This window comes from Eubalaena glacialis, chromosome 19, assembly GCF_028564815.1.
Source record: "Eubalaena glacialis isolate mEubGla1 chromosome 19, mEubGla1.1.hap2.+ XY, whole genome shotgun sequence".
Lineage (NCBI taxonomy): Eukaryota > Metazoa > Chordata > Mammalia > Artiodactyla > Balaenidae > Eubalaena > Eubalaena glacialis.
The window spans coordinates 9,011,878-9,021,613 of record NC_083734.1 but is presented as its reverse complement, the minus strand read 5'-3'; positions in this window follow the sequence as shown (position 1 = coordinate 9,021,613).

The window sequence follows — 9,736 nt, the reverse complement described above, 5'->3', positions numbered from 1 at the left end:
TTTGAGGGCACGCAGCTGATAGCCAGCCAGGAGACAAAGAGAGAGTGACGGAGGTGGACGGGGAAGGACCAAGACCCCACACCTGCCCCCAGCGCACCACGCCTACCATCACCAAGGGGGTGGCATTGCCCCTCTGATTGTTCCCAGTGACACCATGTCCCTCCAGATGCTCTTCTTAGGGTTTGTTTAATCTGGGCTTTTCAGGCCATCTGTTGCCAAGTTTCCCATCTGCACCGATCTCTGAGGAACAGCCCTTTCCCCCAACAAGACCACGTGATCCATAAGCATCAGACTCGAGAGGGTTAGGGTTGCCTGCACGTACTGCTCTGGTTCTCAGATCACCTGGTTAGCTAATGGTTGCAAAGCCACTCTGGGGTGATCAACGCCCAAGATACAGAAGCAGAGGCTCAACATCTACGGCCCCTTTGGGCACAGCTGTGGTAGCTTCCCAGGTTCCTCTATCCCAGCCTGGGCGTTTGCAAGTCTGTTCACTAATCCACCTTGGAGCTGCCAAGTTACTTCTCTTCCCTGCAGACAATCCACTGCTTCTGTTCCGTCCTCATTCCTCTTTCCAGCCCCCTTTATTCAGAAAGATGTGTCTTACTTATTTCCCTGTCTATTACTAAGCAGCTAAGAGGTTTAAACAAATGAAACTTTAAATTTTTAAACAAATTAAAACACATTAAATCCTCTTGTAACTGTGGTGGTAGGGAGATGAGTGCTGGGATCAGGGCACTCTAGAGGGCCAGGGTATTGGAGTCAGGGAAGAATTATTTGTTTTGGATACAGGAAATCCAGGGCCACCTGTGCGTTGCTCCAGCCCCATCTTCTGCAGGGGTCCCCTCTGGGAGCATTCAGCAGCCGATGCAGAACCCATCATCTCTTTGAGTTTTCTAAGGAGTTCACTCTCAGAAAATCCTAATAAGCAATGTAGATTTTACTGACGATTACATTAGGAGGATGGAAAAGAAGTGGATATTACTCATCTCTTAACAAGCTATTTAAAAATCTTCCGTGGATATTTCTGTTGTCCGGACGCCCTCCTCCAGGCCATGCCGTTGGACTGGTAGAGTTCTTTTTTTTTTTTCCTTTCTCTTTTCTCCCCATGACCCCAACTCACTAACTCCTGGCTCCTCCCACCCAGATTTTTTCACAAACGTATCAAAGTCCTCTTGAAGTGCATTCAGAGAACCTCAACTCCATTCTAATCCTTGCCTCCCAGTTTTTATACCCCAAACTCATTAACAACAACCAAAAAACAAATGGTTCTCTGGTTGGTAGGACCCATCCTTAGAAAGCAGTGAGAGGTAATAAACCAGGAAATAGCTGTTACGGAAACACATTTTACTTTATCTATACAATCACTTCAAGAGTTAGGACAATTATGGAGATGGGTAAACTTGAGTTTAAAGGCTCGTATAACTGGCAGGTGATGGGACTTGAACCAGGAAACACTGAGTCCAGCGAGTTCATTGTAGGACCACAGGGAGGACCTTCAGGCTGAGCCAGCCTGAAGCCTGGCCCGTGTTCCTTGGCTCTCAACTCTACTGCAGGAAGACCAAGGCAGTGGCAAGGCTGGCACTCACCTGGTGGGCACCTCTGCTTCTAGTGAATTCCCTCCAGGGCAGCAGAACAATATCATGCCCTAAACCAGCGTTTTGCAAAGCATGGCTCCTGGGCCAGCAGCATCGGTATCACCTGGGACCTCGTTAGCAACTAGTACTCTCTGGCGAGGAACAGTACACGTATTGGGAATTTTGCACCCTTTACTTCCAGCAGTGTGGTTTTGTTGGTTGTGTGAGCACGCAGAGTTAGGGCTAACGGGGTGACCTTTGTAGGAAGCTGATTTATGTTTGTTTGTTTGTTTGTTTTTTAATTTTATTTATTTATTTATGGCTGTGTTGGGTCTTCGTTTCTGTGCTAGGGCTCTCTCCAGTTGTGGCAAGTGGGGGCCACTCTTCATCGCTGTGCGCGGGCCTCTCACTATCGCGGCCTCTCTCGTTGCGGAGCACAGGCTCCAGACGCGCAGGCTCAGTAATTGTGGCTCACGGGCCCAGCCGCTCCGCGGCATGTGGGATCTTCCCAGACCAGGGCTCGAACCCGTGTCCCCTGCATTGGCAGGCGGATTCTTAACCACTGCGCCACCAGGGAAACCCCCTGATTTATGTTTTTATCCATTCCCTCACCTTTCAGCTGCTCTTATTTTGGGGGGAGAAGGAATTTCGATTTTAAACACTATCAACATTTTTTTAAATTTTAGCGTTTAAAAAATTGCTCAGGCAATTCAAAAATATATTTTCATGGTAATAACAAACATTATACAGCAGTCTATAGCATAAAAAAGCAAGCCTCCTCCTCCCCCTTCCCAGTTTCTTTTCCCTCCCCTCACAGTGATCACCATTGCCCACAGCTTGGGGTGATTTATACAGATTGTTTGTCAGCTTGCTTTGTTTCTTGGAAATCATTATCAGTACCTAAGGACCAACCACATTCTTTTCTTAAATTTAAATGTCTGTATTTTCTGGACTAGTAACACATTTACATGGATCAAGATGGGAAAGATACAGAGAAACCCAGACCATTCCTTCTTGCACAAGCCATCCTTCAAGTTGGTGAGGAAAACTTCTCTGCCCAGGCCTCCCTCTGCACCTGTGCCCCCTCCAAACTCCTCAGGCCCCTCAGGCCCCTCTGAAACGGGGTCAAGGGCAGAGAGAACCTGGGGTTGCCCTGGAGGGCAGGGCCTGGGATCCTCTTACTCCCCCTGTTCTCAGGTCAGCCTGCAGACCATCCTTCCCTGCCCCAGCACCCTCGCACTGCTCCCCCCTTTACCTTCCTAATAAGGCAGGTTCCTCCAGGGCAGGTCTGCAAGCTTCGCAGAGTGTGGAGGAGGAGCTGGAGGCGCTTGTCTGTATAAAATTCGCCCCTAGAAGGCTGAGGATGGAGCAGGACATCAGTGAGAAAACCCGAAGAGCCCAATCCTTTATTACCTGCGCAAATTGCCTGGCCTGTGCACACGCAACTCGAGGAGACAGAGCGTCCTGGCCGGGCTCTGGTCCCAGCTGCCTCTGCTCCGTCCCCTCCTCTCTGGGTCTCAGTTTGCTCATCTGTAACCCGAGGGATTGGAGAGTGTGTTTGCAAAGCCTTCCTAGCTTTCTCCGGCTTCTTTCCCAGGCAGTCCTGCTTCTGTAGACCTGCGGCTACAGTTTTGCTCAGAGAGGGCCCTTTCCTTGGTGGGGGAGGGGTTGGGCGTGGGGAAGGCTGCTCTGCTCCCTTCCCTCCCCACACTTTCCTCTCTCCCGAGGTCTCAGGGGACCCTTTTGGGGCCAGGGCCAGCTTTGGGGGCTGAAGTGACATTCATTCACCAAGGGCTTCCTTCCTGACTCCCCCGCCCCGTCCCCCAGCAGTGGCCACACGGGCTTGCCTGGAGCCCCGCCAACCCTTTCCTCTCCTCCTTCACCCCCCGACTTCCACTTCTCCACACCCTACCCGCCACCATCCCCAGGGAGTGTGAAGAGGGTAGCTGTGAAACCAGCAGGGCTCCTCTGGAAGTCCATTAGGATGAAGCCATCCCCCTCAGATCTGTGTGAACTTTACTTTTCTGGGCCTCAGTTTCCCCACAGCTCACATGAGGGGGTTGAGGGAGCAGCAGAGCTTAAGAGCAGGGTTAAGAGCAGGGAGTCTGGTGCCTGGCTGAGTCCTGGCTTCCCCTTTTCACTGTCTCTGTGACCTTGGGCAAGTTCCTTAGCTTCTCTGTCTCAGTTTCCCCAACTGTAAAATGGGGCACAATAGTACCTACCTCATGATGAGACAGGCTGGGACCTGGGACCCTCTACTGCAGTGCTTGCACCTGGACAAATGTCTCCTCCAGCAACAGAATACAAAGAAACTATAAGGGGCTAAAAATACCTGCACGCATGCGCAGTTTACACAAATCATGAACAAGAAGATACAAAAAGGTCAAAACCCAACTGCCACTTCTGAGGTGCCAGGAGCAAAAGCAGGGTCCTGTGCATGATCCCTGCACACGCCATCACCAAGGGGGTGGGCAGACCACCTGAGCCACCGCTCCGGCCCAACCCCGCCTCACCCCATTTAAGGGACCAGCTCGCCCCACCTCAGGGAGTGAGCAAGGACACCTGTTGCTTGTTTTCGCTCCCTTCTGCTGCAGCACGAGTCCCAGTAAAGACTCGCCTGAATTCCTCCTCTGGCCTCTCATCAATTTCTATTGATTAAAGAGTCCAGGAACCCTGGTCGGTAACAGTGGTGGCGTTGGGAAGCATCCGTGAGATGACGTAAGCACGTAAAGTGCGTGGACAGCGTTGGGAAGCGTAAGCGAGATGACGTAAGCACGTAAAGCACGTGGACAGTGCTGGGCCCGTGCACGGTAAGTGTTTGCTAGTATCTCGCTTTGTGCTACCTTGATGTTCAGGGGAGAGTCTCTGGTCAGGCTGCAGTGACTCCGAGGCTTGGCCTCCAGCTCTAAATTTCTGAGATTCCCCGAATGGGTCCTGTTTCTTCCCACTCGCCCTGTGCAGAAAGGGGCACACGGGTGTGGCTGCCATGACCACAGCCGCCTCTCCAGGGACCACATGCTCAGAATTGCCAGGTATTATGGACTAAATGTCTGTGTCCTCCCCAGATTCGTATGTTGAACCCCCAATGTGATGGTGTTAGGAGGTGGGACCTCTGGGAGGTAATTAGGTTTAGATGAGGTCCTGAGGGTGGGGACCCCATGATGGGATTAGCGTCTTTATAAGAAGAGGTAGAGACACCAGAGCTTCCTCTCTCCACTTTGTGAAGACGCAGTGAGAGACGGCCGTCTGCAACCCAGGAAGAGAGCTCTCACTAGACACTAAACCTGGCAGCACCTTGACCCTGGACTTCCCAGCTTCCAGAATTATGAGAAGTAAATGTCTGTTTAAACCACCCACTCTATGGTATTTTGTTATAGCAGCCCAAGCAGACTGAGATCCTGGGGGCTGTGGACTGGCCCAGGACACAGGTGTGCCTGGTGCCCGGGACAGAGAGAAATAAAGGGCACAGATGGGGATAGCCTGCCAGCTGCCTGTCTTTGCCCCAGGGGGATGGGGTGGGCACTCTTTCCCAGGGGAGCCGGCTCCCTTTACCCTGCTTGTGCTGGTTAGGGTTAGGGGAGTGAAAAGAGGGATTCAGAGACTTGGGTAAAGGAGGGAGTAGCTTCTTCCCCAAGAAAACCAAGAAGCCCTCTTCCCAGGGCAGCGGCTAACCTCCCAGTGCTCGAGGGTGGGGTGGGCGTGACAGTGGGGGAAGGGAAGTCTGAAGCCCCAGGGCAGGTGCCAAGCAGTCCAGGTCCACACACGTCTCCCATGTGGGTGAAGCTGCAGGGGCTGGAAAACTCTCTGATGCCTCTGCTTTGAGCAGACTGAGGGGGCTCTAAGCGTTCCTTGACACAGGGGTTGTGGGAGAGCCATCCCTCTGGAGGAGGCGTGACGTGGATGTCAGGGACCATAGAAAGAGGCCTGAGGATGGTACCAGACCACTGTGGCCTGGGCCCCAGGGGAAGCTGCCAAATTGACACATCGGACTTCGTTAAAATTAAGACCACCTGCTCTGCAAAAGGCACTGTTAAGAGAATGAAAACACAAGCCATGGATTGGCAGAAAATATTCGCAAAATGCATATCCGGGGCTTCCCTGGTGGCGCAGTGGTTGAGAATCTGTCTGCCAATGCAGGGGACACGGGTTCGAGCCCTGGTCTGGGAAGATCCCACGTGCCGCGGAGCAGCTGGGCCCGTGAGCCACAACTGCTGAGCCTGCGCATCTGGAGCCTGTGCTCCAAAATAAGAGAGGCCGCGATAGTGAGAGGCCCGTGCACCGCGATGAAGAGTGGCCCCCGCTTGCCACAACTAGAGAAAGCCCTCGCACAGAAACGAAGACCCAACACAGCCATAAATAAATAAATAAATACTTAAAAAAAAAAAAGATACTAAAGTAAAAAGATGTTCCTTCCTTCCACCATCTCTCTCTCTCTCTCAACCTGTTGTGATATTGTTAGAAAACAAAAAACCAAAAAAAAAACGCATATCCGATAAAGGACTGGTATCTAAAACATACAAAAAACTCTTAAAATTCAACAATAAGAAAACAACTCAATTAAAACATAGGCAAAACCACACCATTGTAAAGCAATTATACTCCGATAAAGATGTTAAAAAAAAAAGGGCAAAAGATCTGAACAGACACCTCACCAAAGAAAATATACATACGGCAAAAAAACACATGAAAAGACGCTCAACATCATAGTCTTTAGGGGACTGCAAGCTAAAACAACAATGAGATATCACTACACACCCATTAGAATGGATAAAACCCATAGCACTGACAATACCTAATGCTACTAAGGATGTGGAGCTACAGGAACGCTCATTCATTGCTGGTAAGAATGAAAAAAGGGCCCAGCCACACTGGAAGACAATTTGGCATTTAAAAAACAAAACAGAAAAACCTAAATAGATTTGTACCATACGGTCAAGCAATTGTGCTCCTTGGTATTTACCCAAATGAGTTGAAAACGTATGTACGTCCGAACAAAAACCAGCACACAAATGTTTATGGCGGTTTTATTCAGAACTGCCAAAAAATGGTATCAACCAAGATGTCCTTCAGTAGGTGAACGAATAAACAAACTGTGGTACATCAATAAAATGAAACATTCAGCAAACAAAAAGAAATGAGCTATGAAACCACGAAGACATGGAGGAATCTTCAATGCATACTGCTAAGTGAAAGAAGCCAATCTGAAAAAGCTACATACTGTATGGCTCCAACTATATGATATTCTGGAAAATTTGTAACTATGGAGACAGTAAAAAGATGATTGGTTGCCAGTCTACTTAAGAAAATAATGGTTTCAATTTCTTTAATTATATTAGCCTATTTGGGATATCCATTTCTTCTGTCAGATGGGCAAACTATTTTTGAGAAATTTCTCTGTTTTATCCAAATTACCAAATGTATTGGTAAATCTATAATATCCCTTTATTACCTTTTTAGTGTGTATAGGATCTGTAGAGATGTCTTCTTTTTCATTCATGATATTGATAATTTGTTCTCTCTCTCATCAGTCTTGCTAGGGGGTTTTCAATTAGTATGTTGGTTTTCTAATTCATAGATTTCTGCTATTACACTTATTTCCTTCCTTCTACTTTCTTTAGGATTGATCTACTATTCTTTTTCTAGCTTTCTGAGATGTAAATGTAAATAACTGATTTTTAGCTTTTGCTCTTATAAGATATGCTTTTTTATGGCAATAAATTTTCTCCTAAGTATTGCTTAAGCATCCTGAGAGTTTCAATAACATATACTCATTATTAACCACTTCAATATATTTTCTAGTTTCCACTTTTATTTCTTTCTTGACCCCTGGATTATTTAGAGATGTAGTGCCTGATTTACAAGCAGTTGGGATTTTCTAGTAAAATTTACCTTATTGATAGTTTAATTTCATTGTAGTCAGGGAATATACTCAGTTTGATTTCAATCATTTGAAATTTGATATTCTACTCGTACTTGAAAACAATGTGAATTCTATTGTTGTTGAGCAGTGTTCTATTTCAATGAGATCAAATTGGTTAATTGTGTTGTCCAGATCTTCTATAACTCTGATTTTTTTTTTTTTTTTGGTCTATTTGTTCTATCAGCTCCTGAGAGAAATGTGTTATAAAGTCCTTCACTATGGCTGTGGAGATGTTAATTCTGTCAATTTTTGTTTTATAGTTTAAATTTATAAAATGTCCCTCTTTATCTTCTGTAATGCTTCTGACATTAAAATATTTGTCTGATACTGGTGTAACACCACCATCTTTTTGGGACATGTTTGCATGGTGTTATCCTTTCCATCCTTTTGCTTTCAGCCTTTCTGTGTTCTTACATTTAAAGCATTTCTCTTGTGAGCAGTGTATAATTTTTTAAAAATCATTGAACAATTGTAGGTATAGAATTCTAAGTTGACAGGTTTTGTTTTTTTCTTTTCAGCACTTTAAGTACGTCATTTCATTGTATTCTGGCTTCCACTGTTTCCGTAGAGAAGGGAGCTCTCAGTTTAGTTGTTGCTCCTTTGAAGATTAAGTGTATTTTTTTCCTCTGGCTGTCTTTAAGATTTTTCTCATTACCTTTTTTCCCTCAGAAGTTTGACAAGGAGGTACCTCTGTGTGTGTGTGTGTGTGTGTGTGTGTGTGTGTGTTTAAACTAAACTCCAGACTTTATTGGGATTTCAGCAGTTTTTCCATTAAGATTCTCTTTCTGTTTCAGGATCCCACATTGCACTTAGTTTTCAGGTTTCCTCGGTCTCCTTCAGTCTGTGAATTTTTCAGTCCTTCCTTGTGTTTCATGACACTGTAGTGAGTACTGGTCAGATTATCCTGTAGAATGTCCCACAATCTGGGTTTGTCTGGCATTTTCCTCATTATTAGTCTTGGGTCATAGGGTTTTGGAAAGAATATCAGAGGTGAAGTGCTCTTCTCATGTAGTTTTATTTTTCTCTTGTGTGAGGTTTGCTGAGTTTATTGACTCTGTGGGCTGATGTCTTTCATCGATTTTGGCCAACTGAATGTTGGCAGAAGAGATACTGTGCCAGTTCCAGGCTCAGGCCCTAGGAGGCATCACATGTCTCTGCTTACCCCTCCTATGCTAACATGCTGACCCAAGGTACCGGAGGGACCCATAGAGCAGACCTGAACCCAACCTGCAGCTTGGAGCCAAGCCACTCTGAGCCCCACCTTGATCCCTAGATGTCCTGTAGATGTACGAGCAAGAATAAATGATCACACTTGTAGTCCATCGAGCATTAGGTGTGCTTTCCTGTTTGCAACAGCTAGCTGATACAGAGCTAAAGCCTCTCACGGTTCCTTCTTCCTCTGTCTCACGTGGTTGTGCTGGAAGCCTGGTGCTTACCTACTTCTCCCAGGTCACAGGTGTCCTCCACCATCCCTTCACCTCCTTTTCTCTCCCTCCCTATGAGCCAAGTCTAATAACAGCCCCAGGTCCAGAGGGTCAGCAAGGATCTCACTTCCCTTCCTCTCGGCAGCGCGATGAGGATTACACAGAAAATTTCGGCACAAGCGTATTTTTGATAGAGAGGAAAACTACAAAAAGATAAACAAAACAACCCCCCAAGAATCTTATTTCCACTCTATGTGAAGTGATTTACATGAACTAGCCAACTGGCAGGAAAATAACTGTAAGTCATTAAATCCAGGAGGAATCAAGTTTTATTTGACAATAATATTAAATTCCACTCGTTTATTCTTGAACATCTGTCAATAGTAGGACAACCAGCTCACACAATAAAAAATATTGAAGGTATATTGCCAACCACTGTCTGGGGCCTGCAGCAAGGACAGATGGCCTTGACAGCGGAAGGGTGACGATATGCGGTCAGAGACATTCTGTCCACTTCTCTCAAGTCCTGAGTTCTCTGGGCTGGGGTTTCATGGGCTCCTATAAGCCCAGAACCTTTGGACCAGATGAAGCTGGAGCAGGAGGGGAAGGAGGGGTTCTGTGCAGAACACAGTTGTCTTGCTTCCGTGGTTACTTTCTCCACCTCTACCAGTCCAAATCCTGGGCCCAGGCCCGCCCTCCGCCTTCCATCCTAGCCCACATCAGCTTCCAGCTTCTCAAACCACTGCAACCTGGCAGTTAAAAATTTTGGCTCTCATGTTGTATCAGCCGTTTTCCCCCAATCAGGCCCTAAGCTCCTC